The sequence below is a fragment of the Tachypleus tridentatus genome, chromosome 13 (assembly GCF_004210375.1).
Source record: "Tachypleus tridentatus isolate NWPU-2018 chromosome 13, ASM421037v1, whole genome shotgun sequence".
Classification (NCBI taxonomy): domain Eukaryota; kingdom Metazoa; phylum Arthropoda; class Merostomata; order Xiphosura; family Limulidae; genus Tachypleus; species Tachypleus tridentatus.
Window position 1 is genome coordinate 250,542,150 of NC_134837.1, and position 14,613 is coordinate 250,556,762.

Below are 14,613 nucleotides of genomic sequence, written 5' to 3' on the forward strand. Positions count from 1 at the left end.
AATAACAATAATCTTCCCTCCTCACTAAATCTCCTTTCACTCTTTACATGGCCTTTCAGTGTCCAACCAATTATGAACAGAACTATAAATAATAACATGTTGAAATAAAAAATGTGAACCTCCTACTTTTTCAATTTCAGATAAAAGCTTCTTGAACTCATAAAGTCCCCACATCTTATCATAGCTTAGCTAGAAAGCCAGTTCAATTTGTATCAGACATTTTATTCTGGGAGTGTGATAAATTGTGTGGTCTAAAGCTACATATTTTAAAGTTACATGTATTTTTATTTGAATAAATAACTTGGTAACATCACGAGAGAAGTTTTTGTTCCTTTAAATGCAAATAAATATAGGACAAGCATTTTACTTGCAACAGCTGGTTACTTATCTACCTCTGTGGTTAACTGCTTTTGATGGAGAATGATAGTTAACCCTTAAACAGCAGTCATCAACTGATGCTGCTTACTACAACATTCTCACTGTTTAAGGGTTAAACGTACCAGTGATAAAACAATAGAATTAAAAGAAAACGTGTACAAAGAGTAAATCTATAAAGATAAGATGGTCAATTTATCAAAACGATTGAAGACTGAAAAAAGTAATATTCATTTTTTGATATTATTTTAAACTTTTCATTTCACTAGACTTTGATGATTGTGTTACAGTTAGGATTAGATAGAATAACAGATGGAAAGTTTTTCTGAAAAACTTTTGATATATAGTTAGAAAATTCTAGATGTTATACAAATAAAATATGAAAGGTATCATCAATCTAAGAAAAAAACTTATCTTTCACTCAGGCTGATTCATTTAAAGCTCTTTTTAATGTACAAGCAATTCTCAAGTAGAAATGCTTTACACAAAATCTTGTATACTAAAAGCTTATCAAATATTAGGAAGATACACTTTACACACTATTAAATTTCATGCTGACTGATCAAAATGTTTATGCTCATGTATATGTAGTTATTAAAATTTCAAATTATATTATCAGAAAAGTAATCAACTAATCAACATTAATTTCAGATTGTTACTCTTTTCAACCATTCCAAATATCTAACCGATCAAAATACTGCTTTGTGCTTAAAACCAAATATAATCTATATTTATGTCCAATTTTAAGGCTCTGTGTTTTTTTTTTTTATTTATTAAGTTGTTTAGTTTTCATGGGTTAAGTCTTGGGTAAGATTTCCATTGTCACCAAACCTGCTCCTCCTGTCTTTGTTACAACAAAGGTATTAAGGGTCTTTGCCACTACCATTAATTTTAACTGCTAATTAGAAGGTAAAACTGGCCAGTAGCACCTGCCACTAACTAGTTTAATTTTTGTTCTTGTATGCACCATGGTTTGAGGAACACTGCATTATTTCAATAATTAAACTTAAGTGACTTGTGAAGCCATCAATCAATGAATTAATTAATAAGCAAATACCATTGATTTGATACTGGTGGCTCCTTAAGAAAATTCTAGATATTTCAACCTACACTTTTGCAGATATAAAGTTTACAACAACTTCCTATCTGCTGCTGTAGTGTTTTCAACATTTAGAATAATAAGAGACAGAGAAGACTGATTATTTGGTCTTCATTTATAAGTATTACAGTACAAAATATTTAAAAATAACAACCTTTTAAGTAATGGTAAAAATGTTCTAATTTTGATACTTAATTTTTTTTACAATTTTCTTTCACTTATTCAAAAATACCATAATACTAGTCTTCATACTTATATCAGTTTAAGATAATTTACCTTAATGTTCTAATATGTAACAAGAAAATCAATAAAAACATTTAAAATTACAGACCATTTGTTAACTATCTGTCCAACTTATCAACTGCTCCAAGTCATTCCATAATAGACCTGGAAGACTAGCTTTATTAAAATACATTACTACCTATGAGAAAAGATTCCACTCACTAATGTTACATGAAATAATCCATTAATTAAAATTACAAATGACACAGGATCTCTTATCCCAATCAGAGGCAGTGTTTTTGATGGCAGGTCAAGAAACAAGAAATTCCAGTAATTTTTGTTGAAGGTATTGGACATAATATTGGGAAGTCTAAAATATGCTTTATCCAAATATGTGATTGATATGATGGTAACATATTTCAGTTACAAGTTATGAGCAGTCAAAGAGAGACAAGAGTTTGACTGACCATGCCATCTTACCAGCAAGGATCACATATATGAATTATCTCTTTTCTAATTCTCCAATCAAGTTATGCAACTTATCTTCATTGTCTATTTGAAGTTGGAGTTGTCATTCTTTTGATCCAACAAAAGGCTGCTACTATTGTCCCTGCTGTCCTTGTCAGCACTAAAACTACTTTGAGTGCAACACAGCATCCTTTGAGTTTGATAGATGGATTTATCTTAACACAGCTCAAATCCACTGAGATCATATCTACAACATATAGATTGTAACACCTAGAAACCTAGAACATGCAGGTGAGCAACTGAATAATGTTTACTGATGATACACATAAGAGTTCCAATCATAGTCAGCAGAATTTGAAGCTATTTGTTGAACATGTTTGATTCTGTTCTGAAAAACTATTGCAAGGTAACAGATGTTTCACATAGTGGGTCCCATTGTCTATACAATAATCAGTACTGTTATTAACTTGTGTTTCTACTGATGATGTGGCCAGTCACAACTAATTAATCAATATTAGTGTTTTCAGTACTGTTTTTATTTACATGATTGTCAAAGAAATGATAAATTAATCAAAATTAAAGTTCTCAATTACTTACTGTATTAGATTATTTCAACTATCCAAGTTATTGACACATTACCATTAAGTTTAAGCCCAAAGCTAAATAATATTAGGTGTGTATAGAGAGATGCTTCACGATTTGTGTCAAGTTCAATTCCCATTGTCACTAAAATGATTTCTTCCAGTTTTTGTTGCTGCAGTTACTGTGTATACTAACTAGAAAAAATACAACTTGTTAGTAACATCCACTGCAAACTGTCTGACATGTAAGCTTACTGTCTTTTTTATTTTACGCTGTTATATTTCTAATTTTTGATCCCAGTCACGAAAAACTGACCCCTCTAGGCACAGTACCAAATTTTGAAATATTGTCTCAAAAGGTACTAATTAGTAAAAATGAAGTACTTGACTCTACTATTCCAAATCTTTTTACAGATTTGAAAGTTAAGTATGAAAAAAAATATAGCTGTATGAACATTCAAAGGTAAGCAAGATCTACAAATGCTAGTCTCCTTTCTTTCTACATTTATGTTCCAAGCAAGGTATTTTACAGATTTCACTTATCAGTATATTTTCAGAATCAGAAGAAGCTTTTCAGTGAATTATTGGATTACAGTTACATAATCTGGTGACTCCAATCTATTTTTCAACTCTGACATTTTACCCCCCAATATTTGAGTAAGGTATTCATGATCAGGGGGATCTTGTAATTGTTTAACTGTATTTTTCAATACTGTATAAACAAGTGCTGATGTTTTTTTAAAGAAATTATAATGGCCTTACAGTAGGAGACTCAGTGGGGTCACATTTTCCCATCATGTCCCTTCCAACTAATTAATAACTATTAGTAGGTGCAGATAAAAAAAAAAATCCATTTCTTTCAGAAGTTAATTTTAAAAAGCCATATAGTAATTAAAAAAATTACCTATGTGTTTGTTCAATTAAACTGTCAAATACAACAATTCTTGATTTTTATTCACAAATATCAGTACCATTCATTGAATACCTTGCATTTATTTTTGCACACATTGAAAATCAATTTCCAATAATGAAATTATTAAATTAATTTACATATTAAGCAGGCCTACAATTAACTGTTTCAGTTTAAAAGCTTTATTAATAACATTTTCAGCTTAAGGTTGATTACTGTTATATAAAAACATCTGTTTCACAGTATCATGAAGTAGTATGCTTATTTTCCTCAACAAAAATTCCATAGTATTATTACAATAATTTTCTAGAAACCTGAGAGAACAAACCAATATACTATTAGTCACAGTTTCAGGTTGCTATAGGTTCTGTATTCTTTTGCATGTATAATATATTTTCATGTACAACAGTTCAGAATGGACAAATGAGCTTACTCCTAAATTACTGTACCTGAGAACAGTATTTTGATAGCTTTTTATATATTTTCGTCAAAAATTCTGTATGTTAATTCTAATAGTTAAGTCAAAAACACATTAAAATTGACATTTTCCTTTTCCGAGATTTATTTAGTGAAATTCATGAATAAAAAAGTACATATTTTCATTTCTGCACAGCTGCAAAGTTTTGGCTACAAATTAAATTTTAATTTCTTCTATAATTTTTACATCCATCCCATATAATAACTACTTTTGTTAAGAATTTATCACATCTTCAGAATATATCCACTTCCTCACTTTCAAGAGTTTTGCTTAGTTTTTATATAGTCTTTGCCTGAAACCTTGCTATGGGGCCATGTCATGTGGTTTGACAAATGACTAATTAAAAACAACTATAAAGGTTGGTTGGTTTGGTGTTTTATGGCACAAGGAAGCTTGGCTGTCTGCACCAAACATCTGGTATAAAATTTAAATTAAAGTAAATTTATTAAAATTGATAAAAGGAAATTAAGGTAAAATCAAAGTTAAAAAAAACAAAGCATTAAATCCAATTTTACATCTGGTCTACAGCAGTAAAAGAAAAACTACAGCAATACAACTTGTAAAGAACTCTCTGTATCATAATTGTATTTATCATGACTGGTCAGAATGACTTATGGGTAAGTTCAAAAACCACCGTTAATCACCTGAAGTTGGCTTTTCCAGTCCTAGTTCCGAGTTATTTGACGTTATGGCCATTTTCTAATTTCAAATCAAACAGAATGGACTTTGATTCTTAAAAGGGAATCACATCAAAAAAGGTCTAATGTATAAATTAAAACTTAAATAGCAATAAAAGATGAATGGGATTTAAGAAACTAAAAATGTTTCTAAAGTGAAACCATCACCAATATCACTGTCTTATGTTATGGATAAACTTTGGAATAAAAAATGTTTAAAATGGTGCCATTGTTGAGAGTCATAGCAACAGCAAGACAGTAAAATTGGCTTATTGTGACTGGAGTGTCACACAAACACATTGGTGCATCAGTCCCAGATAAAAGAAAAAAACAATGAGTTAAAAACTGTGACCAATACATAGTATAGTTAGAATAACTTCCTCTTTCCAATCCTTACAGAAGCAAGATGGCCAAGGTCCAATATAGGGTTTTATTTAAAAAAGTTTGTCTTAACATTGCTTACTCCAAGTCAATTGTCATGGAGAAGAGCCTTGAATACAGAATCATAGTCCATGTATGGAACATGGCACAGCAGATAGATTAAGATGCAGTGTCGGCAAGCTCGTTCCCACAAATACCAAAGTGGTTTGGTATCCAGAAAAACTGGATAGAAGTAGATGTTGAAGAGAAATGGGCCAGTCAGTTTTGAATACCATCGACAACAAGGTGTACACTAACGTGAAGCGAGTCACTCTAAATAGTGTTGTTTGAGTACTAATTAGCTTCTATGTGATATAGGGCAAGAGAAATGGCACAGAGTCCAGCAGTGAACACAGAAACTGTAGAGGGGATTCTGCATGCAACCACCAAATCACGACAGAACCCATATAGTCACCTGATTTTGAACCATCTGTATAAATAAGAATGAAAGAAAGGTTCAAAGATTTTCAGCAAATAACAGACAGTATTTCCAAGCAGGAGTGTCTGCTTTTCTCAGACGACTTAAAGATAGGTCACATCTGGGTACTGTAATAAGACATGGTGGGATGGGCTGACCAGTAGATACAGTAATGTTATCCAAGGACAGACCCAATTAATCCAACTGACCCTGGACATGAAGTCGAAAAGGAGTAATGGCAGAATGTCTGTTCTGAAAAAGTATGATCCACCGAGGAAGGAAAATACAACCCCAGATGGGATGCTTTGGTAAGAAACGAAGTTTCAAAGCATATGTAAAAACAGTTGCAAACAGCAGAGGTGCAAAGAAGGTTCACAAGAATCTGTGTATAAGCTCTGAACTAGGGAAGTGCAGAAAGCCCACGATATATATTTAGCATAGAACATCAATCCACTCCTCAAGTGGTGGAAGAGAGGACATGGAGGATGTTCAGTGCTCTTGTACATTTGACCTGTAGCTGCTTTATGTGTGGTATTAATGTCAGCTGATGGTCAAAGTCCCAAAAACTTTGTCTCAGGGACAACAGACAGCACAACTTCACCTATACAGAGTTCAGGATCAGGGTGAATATCCCATTTGCAGCAAAAGTGCATGCAAACTATTTTAGAGAGAGAGAAGTTAAATCTGTTTGCTGTGGTCCACTTCAGTAAACGATTGAGGGCAGTTTGTAGCTACCACTCAATACACCTCATGTTCAATGACTGACATGAGATGTGAAAGTCGTCAACATAGAGCCTGTTTGCAACAGTGAGAGAGAGTTGTTCAGTGATGGCATTAATCTTTATAATGAAAAGCGTGACAGTCAAAACACAGCCCTGAGGGAAAGTATCGAACCCACACCAACTTGGAATCTCCTGTCCATTAAATAAAAATTTTAATAAAAATGGATCAATGGACACGTAACCCATATACATAGAGGTCTTGCAAATGCCAAACCTCCATGTCCTATCATAAGCCTTCTCTGATTGATGTTTCAAGTCAAATCAGGTGGTCCATGGTGAAGAGCTGTTGTTGGAACCCACACTGGGTAGGTGAGAAGAGGCTGTTTGATTCGAGGTACCAAACAAGACAAGCATTAACTATACTCTCTAAGGTCTTACAGGTACAGCTTGTCAAAGCAATTACACGGTACTTTAAAGGGATCTTGGGATCCTTCCCAGGCTTAGAGAAAGGTATGACAATAGCCTGGTAGCTGGCATTAGGAAAAACTTTCTCCAGTCAAATCCAGTTAAAGACAATCAGAAGAATAGCAAGAGAAGCAGGATTTTGATGGCACAGCATTTCATAGTGTACATCATCTGGTCCAACTTATGTACTGGAAGACTAATGAAGGACCAGTTTTATTTCCATCAGTATAAAGGGACGATTATAGTCATAAAGACAATCAGCTCGAAAGGAAAGAGGTGATTGCTCTGCCCAAGTCTTGATGGCCAAGTAGGTGGAGGAAGAGGAAGAAGTGCTAGATACCCAGCAAATGCTTTCACCTAGAGTATCAGCAATGCTCTGGGTATCAGTTACTTCCTGCCCATCAGAGAGCAAGATTGAGAGAGAAATTATATCTCCCACTGACCTTTTGAATCTTGTCCCATATGACTATGGAACTGGTGGTGGAAGATATGCTGGTTGTGAACTTAATCTGAGATTCCTTGTCACTTTGAAACCTTACCCACCGAGCATGTGCACAGGTCTGCTGAAAAGCAATGTTGTGCCTGTGTGTGGAATACTTATGAAAAGTATCCCACGCCTGTTTTTGAGCCATGCTACATGGCAGGCAGGATTCCGCCACAAATCCATCACCATGTCGAAGATTTAAGAATACACTGAGCAGCTGCTTGTATAATACAGTCAGTTACTGCTGTCACACAGTTGTCTATTGATGACTCACAGATGATGGTAGGACCAAGTTCTGGGAGAGCAGTGAAAGAGAGCCAGTTTGCCTAATCCAGCTTCTATTGGGGCATGCAGGTCAGGTGGCACTGACTATGGCCAGTCTCTCTTAAAATTATAGGAAAATGACCACTGCCTCGTGGATTATTGTCAGCCCCCCAAGAAAAATCGGAGAATAATGAAGGGGGCAAAGGACTGACTAGGTGCATGAAAATACATAGAATAACCAATATTGAAAAGAGAAAGGTTGTGATCAGAGAGCATACGCTCTCTGGAGTGAATCCTCCTATCAATAATCAGCACTTCCCAGAGGGGATGATGTCTGTTAAAGGGAGATGGCAACTGTTCAATGAGAGCATCAAGGTATGTTTGACCATATGTCTCTCCAGGTGACAGGTAGACAGAACAACAGTGATGGTATGACACAAGGAAACATGGATGGCTACGGTCTCCAAGTGTGTGTCGAGTGGCAAAAACAGGGTGAGCACATGCTGATCAACCAACAGTGCCACCCTTTCATGCACTCAACCATCATACAGCCTATCATATCTCTACAAAGAAAACTGCTGAAAGTGACTGTATCAGAAGGTTTCAGAAGTGTTTCCTTGCAGGAAAGATATACAGGATGGTAAGAGGCAATCATGGTTCTCGATGGTTCCACTGTATCAAGGTGGCCATTTTTATTTGTGTAGATGAATTAGGCAGAGAATCTTTCTGTTTATGACTCCATTCTTTACTATCTTTATTCGAGGGGGTCTCTTGACCTCCATGGATCCTGCTGTGGGTCAATTGGGCAGGTCTTTGTTGTTGAAAGAGGATTCCAGCGACTGAGGACATGAACAAATGATTATTTTGCATCTTGGGATGGGAGAAAAAATGTATCCGAGGAAATGCTTGTATGCAGAACCAAAGGAAGTAGATCTTGGGATTTGTTGGAATGTATACAAGGGACAGAGATGTGTGCTGAAGTTGATTCATCATCTTTTTTTTAACCATGAAGATCAAAAGACTTTTCATTTGGTTTGAGAATGATTCTTTTGGAGGCACAGAAAGATCTGCCTGCACTCCCACTGTAGTTGTGGAATGAAGTGCAGCAGCATATGTCCAAGATGAAGTAGTGGACAGCAACTTTCGAGCCTCAGGGTAAGTAATGTTATGACATTTTCAAAAGCTGCACCTCTTTTTCTTCCAACCATTTAGGGCAAGAACAAAAGTAGGACAGGTGAGAGCCATTGCAATTGATGCAATGAGGATCCCTTTCACACTTGTAAGCATTGTGGTCAATGCCTTTGCCACCGCAAAGGGCACACATAAAGGAACCACAACATGACATCTTTGAGTGACCAATCCACTTACACTGGAAACATCTGAGAGGGTTTGCATTGTATGGCCTTACCATGCATTTAAGATAACCTGCCTTGATGGTAGCAGGTGGACGTAGTGATGTAAATGTGAGAACAAGAATATTGGTCGGCATCGTAATTCCATCTTTGCAAGTGGAGATACCATTCACTGCAGAAACTACTTGGGTGGAGAAACCAGCATGAATCTCTGACTCGAGGATATTCTTAAATCCCTCTCAACAATAACTCCTTGTGATGAATTCAAAGTAGCATGAAATGTAACCTCAATAGGTATATCCCCAATTGCCTTTGAATGCAAGAGTTTACTATGTTGAGATGTGGATGTTTCCACCAATATGTAACTAGATCAAAGTTTCTTTACTGACTCTGGAGAGCAGGCAAGTCCCTCTAGTCCCTTCTGAATGAAAAAGGGAGAAATATACCCTAAAGGTTTGTCTGAAAGAGAATGTAATGCAAAAAAAATGAGGCACATCAAGTGTTACAGAATTTGAAGACTGCTACTCAGAATCTTCAAAGATATGGTCATTTATCTATAAACTATTTTTTCACTATTTAAATTTATGTTTTTATTTGGAGGATCCATAATAAAAAGGATTATTTCAGTGCCCACTGATCCCCATCCTACTAAGCCCTACGAGGAAATGCACTACAATGCCAAACAAGGACACTGCAGCAACACCAGGGTTTTGTGAGCACTATACCCAAACACCAGCATCAGATACAATGTCCACAACAGCTGTAGAAAACATCCAACACTGGTACTTGGTTGATCCTAGCCCACGATATTAGCAGATTGACCCAAGGGGGTCACCCCAAGGCTGCCCATCTACAGGAATTCAAGGCCAAGGTGGTGTGTTAGCTTTGGACCCCTCAACCACCAGGATACTCTCCTTCCCTTCATGGGTCACCATGCACGGCAAACACGTGGGTGGATGTTTAGATCCCAGAGGAGGTTAACTGAAAGAACAGAATCTTCCCTGGGAGATCCCTCACCACGTACAGAAATCCACAACGAGGGAGCTATAAAGGAAGTTTAAACATAATTGAATAAAGCAAGAACCGACCATCGCATATTAACAGAGTAAATATACAAGTTTTTATGTTTTCTGTAAATGTTCCTTTTGTGCACTGTAAAGGTATTAGAAGAAGTTAAATTACATTTTACAAGTCACTGAAAATCTCTTTATTGAGAAGACAACAGATAATTAAAAATTTTAAAAATGTGCAGTATGAAAAGATATCACGACTGGAGATTGCTTAAGGTTTAGTAATATCCTTTGGATGTTTCATTCTCTCAAATTTTGTCAGTTTTACTCAGACATGTACTTTCATTAAGTTGCAATATTTGTAAAGATTCTTTCTTACTTACAAAACAAAACTGTCTTCACACTCACTCAACAGTAAACTTGTCTGAATGGATGACAATATTTTTGAAGCCATCCTATTCAAATAACTCAAATACAATTACTAACTGGCTACTTTATTATTTGTAATTGCAATCAAAGTTTTGAAAGAAACATTTATTCCTATCAGTGAGAATAAAAGGCATTTTATTTATACAATTATTGCTTCATTGAATTTACAATCATCAGTATATGGTTAATGCACATTGAAAAATAAATATAATGACTATGTTTTGGCAATATTAATAGAACAAGCAATTCATTTGCTATGTAGGATATGTACATAACATTTGTGGGAAGATATTTTTTTATAAGACAAAAATGTATATTTTCCAGAACTTCCAAATAGCAACCTGAAAACGTTATCATGAAATAAAAGGTAATTTAAAAATTACTGAAAAAAGAAAGAAAAGAAAACAAATATTAATACATATTGTTTCTATGAATTATAGAGGGTGTAGTACTAATCAGCAGACCATTGAATGCCTGATCAGCAAATACCATACCCAGTTCTAGTCATAACATTCAATATTTGTCTTCATACAAATACTTTAAATTGTAATAATATCTAATTGTATTAAAAACCTATAAAACTTTCAACAAAAACTAACAAATCCCAGACTTTTTTTCACCTCTGATCCTGGCCAGTGAGAAGCCTGTGGTTATGGAAAAGATACTGTATTAAATTAGTTGTCGCAAAAATAATCAAATTAATAGTTCTGATTTTATCCATCATTCCAACTATTCATCTCTCAAGCGAGAATAACAGATTAGCTGAATTTGCAGTATTTCGACAACATAAACAGTAGCTATGATAAAAATAGTAATAATCAGAAACTATCTGAATATTTTCATGAGATGTGACACTACTCAATATTCCATATAGATGCATGGTCATTTTGATCAACCTTACAACTGCCAGGTAACCAAAAATGTATACACAACTTTTGATGCAATATCTTTTAATACAAACTTCATGAACATTTACAAACTATTAATACATGTTAAGAGTTCTTTTCTGCACAAAATTTTTTTATTATTTTCTAAAGATTTGTCTAAATTGATGAATGCTAAATGATTTTCACTTTAACATTAAAATACTATTTTTCATCTTAACAATTCCATTTTCAACTCCATAGCCTCTAGAATCTCCTAAACAAGAAAATATTCTTTTCTCTGTAAAACTTTGTATTTTACTTTCCTTACCTAACATTTATCCAATACTAACTTTGTAAACACAAAGATGAAATAAATCTAAATGACCATTTATTTTCTAAAATAACTGCATATTATAATAGAAAATTACAATTATTTATCTTATACAGTAGCAGGCTCAAAACAGTTTATATCTCTGCACTTTACTGTACTGTTTTATTCTGAACAAACCACAGTTACTAAACATGTAACACATTACAGATTTATAAATGGATTGTACAAAAGTGATAACCTAATTTCAACTTAATCTAGTTCACACAGTCATCATTCATGTAATCCATTAATATGACGTTTCAATATCCCAGCTGGTCTAATGGAATACTGGTAATAGACAAAAACGATGGCTACTGATATAGAATATACTGTGGATGACACACTGTTATAAATTATTCCTTAGTTCATTTTAAAGTTCGATTAAACTGGTGGGATATTCAAGTTTAAACCAACACAATATGTAGTAGATTAAACTAATTATAGTTTTGTTAAAAAAAATCACAAAGTAACACTTGTGCTCTGTTAAAACAGTGCTAACACAACTTCGACGTTAAATAAAATTAAAAATAGTTTATTGTTTTCTTAAACTACATGCATATTTAAACCAGAAGACAAATGTTAATGAAAAGCACTTTATAATCTTGAACTAGTGTATTAAACTAAGTGGTAATATAGTTAGTATAGAACTACACATACAATTGTACTGAAGTTTTATATTTTATGAAATGATTCTTTTATTTAAATTTTACTACTTTTAGTAAGATAATTAGTGATAATTTAAACAATGCTTTAACATGAATTTGAAATACAAGGTGGGTCACTAAGATCAATTAAGAAACACGGCACTTAAATGTTCTTCTATACTACAGTAAGTCTTACACATATAGCCAAAATAAAATTCAAGCAAAAAACAAAGCTATATACATGTGGCAAAATATATCAAATGTAACTACACTGCACAGAATGAATTTTAAAATTTCAAGTTTTGGCAATAAAGTTTGGGTAGAAATATCTGTATGTAAGTTTTACGTCAATGATTTTTTTTTGTTATATTCGCTAATAGTTAACAACGTAAATTGTTTACTATCTTCCAGTGATAAAACGTTTATATGTAGGTTGTATGTAAGCTTTAGCAGTTTAGGCTTAATACAGACTTACTTTTTAGGCCTACTAAAAAATAGTAAAATATAATAATACAAACGAAACAAAGTAACGCGTACCTTTTGTTACCGAAGTTAACTTACCACTGATATCGACCTATCTAATGCTTTTTAATAATTTTTTAAATCTTTTTCTCGATACAGATTTACGAGATATACAAAAGAAATATTAATACCTAATCACCACCAACTCGAATTATTCACAACTAAACCTACCCGATCAAGCGCATGGAAACCTTAACATTAACAAAATGAACGTCATCGACCAGTTTAACCTCTAACGACAAATACCTAACAACACAATAAAACAAATATAAACCTACAGAAATAATAATGTCCAGAGTAATTGTATTACAATTATTAGGCATTAGTTTGATTAAAAATAATAATAAAATATGCACTTTAAAAAGTATGCAGAGCTATGCATTAAATATTATTATAACAACTGATTTAAGCTTGGAAATATGAAATCTATAGAATAAAATGGGCATATTTTCTTTGAAAATTCATTAATACTTTAAAATACATTGTAAGAATCAATGAATTATTATTTAAAATGCCTATAATTTCTTTAACGCCAATGGTGGGGATCCCAGATGGCTTAGCATTAACTCTCAGGACATATAACAGTAAACATCGGGTTTCAAAACCCATGATGGTAGGGAAGAAGACGGATAGCTCATTTTGTAGTTTTCTGCTTAACAATAAAACAAAGAAATCCGTGGCAGTTTAGTAATCAATTTAGACAGAGCGTATTATACTCGTGCCAACATTTACTAATTCTATTTCTGCACTCAAGGTATTCATGTTCAGGTAACTTACAGAAGAATGGCTTGATGGAAGAAAGCAGAGGGTTGATGTAAATGAAATTCAGTCAAATTGGATTAATGTTGCAGGTTGTGTACCGCAGGGTTTAGTCTTACGATCAATGCTCTTTTTATTTATATTAGAGACATATATAAAGGAATAATCAATAAATTACTAAAGTTTGCTGATGATATTAAGGTCTTGGGTATTCCTGACTGTGAAGAGGATGCTGCTGCTTTACAGAAGAATTTAGATAATTTCGTGAGGATGGCAAATAAATAGCAGATGAGGTTTAATTTCAATAAATGCAAGACATTGCACATGAGTATCATAATTTGGATTAGAATAACCTTACAAGTATCATAAAAAAAGAACCTTGGAGTAATGTTTGATCAGTCTCTTAATCCATCCAAGCAGTATGCAGTTAGCTCTTACGTAATATATTCTCAGAATAAAAGAAATTATAAAGATCATTAAACAACCCATTCTTTTTCCGTTATTACAAAAATTTAAAACTATATCTGTTATCTTTACCTTCCTCACAGTCAATGCTAACTTTTCTTAAATTATTTTCCTGCTTTTGAGAAATGGTCACTTTGTTTACTCTCTTCATAAGCTCACTTTCAAGTTTATCCGTTGGGCATAGCCTCCGTCAGTACAGCGGTAAGTCTACAAATTTACAACGTTAAAATAAGGGGTTCGATTCCCCACGGTAGGCTCAGCAGATAGCCTGATGTGGCTTTGCTTTGTTATAATAAAAACACACAAAAGAAACACCCGTTGGACAAGACCACCTTAAATACGCTAGTACCGCGATCTCCAAACTACAGCCCGCGACTATGGTTTGGGGCCTGGCATGCCCTAGCGCGTTAAGGCGTGCGCTTCGTAATCCGAGGGTCGCGGGTTCGCATCCCAGTCGCGCCAAACATGCTCGCCCTCCCAGCCGTGGGAGCGTTATAATGTGACAGTCAATCCCACTATTCGTTGGTAAAAGAGTAGCCCAAGAGTTGGCGGTGGGTGGTGATGACTAGCTGCCTTCCCTCTAGTCTTACACTGCTAAATTAGGGACGGCTAG